The sequence below is a fragment of the Schistocerca americana genome, chromosome 2 (assembly GCF_021461395.2).
Source record: "Schistocerca americana isolate TAMUIC-IGC-003095 chromosome 2, iqSchAmer2.1, whole genome shotgun sequence".
In the NCBI taxonomy this organism is placed as follows: domain Eukaryota; kingdom Metazoa; phylum Arthropoda; class Insecta; order Orthoptera; family Acrididae; genus Schistocerca; species Schistocerca americana.
In genome coordinates, this window is record NC_060120.1 from 433,239,815 (window position 1) to 433,242,998 (window position 3,184).

Genomic DNA, 3,184 nt, shown 5'->3' on the forward strand with positions numbered 1-3,184 from the left:
GGCGGCTTTTACTCATATTTTCGGTGTGCCAACAGAGATTGTTACCGCTACCAGCATCATTAATCCTTAAAGTACCTAACCATCTTCATCATAACTTGTCTACAAAATATTTTATCCACTCGCGTTTTCATTTTTGAAAGTTAATGAAACATTTCGTTCTGTAACTCTACAATGTTGATGTTGCAGATATACTGTACATTTTAAGACATTCTTCAACTCACTGTTCTAATTTTTTTAACAAATGAAGAAATCTATGATGTTGCCTGAATTCCTGAAATAAAAGGCAATGGGCACATGTAAAAATCTGAATACCGAAAACTTGTCTCATTTTGATCAAATGCAACAAATACACAACTGAGAACTGAGATGCAAGAATTACGAAATGAGAACTGAGAAGTGAGATTCAGACCAAGAACACAAAAGAGAACTGAGAACTAGGAAACAAGAATTAAGAAGTAAAATCCGAAACCGAGAATACAAACGAGAATTACAAAGCGAGAACTAAGGAATGAGAGCTGAGAAGTGAGACCCAAAACTGAAAACTTTATGATGGTAACTGTCATAAAAAGATTTAAAGCATAAATTCTTTGACCTGTAGACAAAATAACACAAGTGAATAATTAAATGAAAGAAGGGATTATAAATAAAACGAAACTCAAGCAAAATGAAGAAAATAATTAATGCTGTAACATGTATGAAAGTAAAAAATAATAAAACCAAAGAATTAAATCGAAATTAATGAATAATTAACTAAAATCATTTGGTAATAGGTCCAAATGAAAGAATAATGATAGAAAGAAAAATTACAGCAAATAAAAAAACTTAATATGATGATTAAAATGATATGGTAAAGGACTAGACATGAAAACATTAAATTGAAACAAGTTAAATATCAGGAATGTATTTAAACTGCTACACTCTGCAGCTACTTTGGACAAGAACACGAACTTTACAGCATTAATACATGTTATCTGTGCATACACTAGTGAAAGGCGTATAAACACTTGTGTCATCAATTTTCTGATGCTATGGAGCAAGAACCGAAAATCGAGAACTGATGTTGGCTCTGAAGAACAATGGGAACTCGTTTTAATCAAGAACTTGCAGTTCTCTAATTTGCTCATCATTAAATTAACAAGCAGGTATTGGGGGTTTGCATGTGTAAGTAATTCATGACTATAGAAACTTGGCTTTAGAACATGTTGAACTTATGTTCTGAAGTTTTCCAGAATCCAAGATTGCACTACACAAGCCAATACATTAAACATTTTCACAACCACTTCTTGAAAGCTTTTATATGTTTTGGACAACTCACAATTCGAGATGCACATATTTCCTTTTTCACAACTACCCATATTGTAAGTGTGGATTTCGTGACTCATACAGGTTGCCACATTTTCTTTTACATAATCAAGGCAACTGAAAGCATATTGTCTGCTGACTGTCATTATTCCTGTAATTACTCTTACTTCATATTACAATTCTAACTACCTTTGTCTAGAGTTAGCATACTCACTCAATCTTCTGAAAGAAACAGCAGCTGTAGTAAAAACTGTAAAAACAGTGCATGGTTCACTGTTAGGAGATAGTGTGAACTTACAATAGGCTTTAATATTCTTAGATGTGTTGTTATAGAGTATGCGAAAGTTTTTTATGCCCATATACAATGCATTCTTGGAGAAGAGTTTGACACCAGTCATAACACCAAGAAGTATCATTGCACATACATTACCCAAGAATGCAGTGTCACTGTGACCACCTAATATCTGCTGTGTTTGGTCTTCACACGTTTTTATTCTTTTTACCCTGAATCACTTTTTGCCCACCTACAATACTAAATTCCTAAACCAATTCATGGTTGAAGTTAAGTGTCACAGTTGCGGGTTGCCTGTCTAATGCCTTCCAGGAACAACAGATTTTTCTCTGTTTCATATCATTATTGACCAAACTTAAAATGCTGTAAGCATCTACTCATTAAGAAGCATCGTCTTATGTTAAATGTTTCACACAGTAAGACAAGTTACGAACTTTCTATATGCCTTGTGAAGTTCATCTGTACTCACATACATACCTAGAGTACCAGTATATTTATCCAGTATTGGAGAATGAGAACTCTACACATAATTTCAAACATTTATGAAAATGTTACTCACTGACACCCTCAAGATAATGATGAAAGGAAAAATGTTTATTGCTAACTACACCTTCACTGTTAATGTAGAAATATGCCGCATCAGGTATGATGTTTTAATTTGTTACTTCTTTACCACTAAATGTATTCATATAGACCATTGAATGTATCTGTAAAATCATATCAACGTAGGACAGTTCAGGAGATATGTTGTAGAGATTGAAATGCCTGAAAAATTATCGTTCGCTTAGAATAGAGTGGAAATTACCCAGACTGTACTCGTCCAGTGTTTGATAATGAGAGCAGTTAGTGACTTCTACCAAACATTTTTTTAGAGAGATAGGGAGAGATGTGTGTGTGTGTGTGTGTGTGTGTGTGTGTGTGTGTGTGTGTGTGTGTGTGTGTGTGAGAGAGAGAGAGAGAGAGAGAGAGAGAGAGAGAGAGAGAGATTTCTTAAACTTGTGTAATGGAGTCAAGTAAGTTGGTGTTGGCAATTTGTTGAAGAACTTCAGCCTTGATTTTGCGTATGTATTGTATATAAAAGTGAGACTTGATTTTGGTAAATCTATCATGGGTGTTTCTTGTAGTGCAGTGCTGTGTGGAAATGAACATTACCTCTTAGTCTAAGTTTGTGAAAATATTCTTTGGTATAAATTAAAGAACTATAGGTGTAATATCAGAGGACTGTGATCTGAACTGATTTCTGAAAATGCCTCTGTGAGGCAAACCTAGCATACATGTAATAGCCTTCTTCTTCCATTCGGAAATGAACCCAAATTTGATGCATTTGCCCACAACAGTATCCCATTTTTAGTTGTCCATCCTAGTACAGTTTTCTTTATAAATTCTAAGTCCAGGTAATTTCACGTTTTTATTCTCTGGTTTACTTGCTCTGAGCTTAAAATTTTTCAATTTTGGTTCTGTTAAAAGACCACTGGTTGGCCACCCACCTGTAACTAGTCATCTCGATTAGTCCCCTGTTGTAGTTGTTAATACTTTGTAAATTTCCACCTAGTGTTACCAGTGAGGTGTCATCAGCATAGAGCACATTCT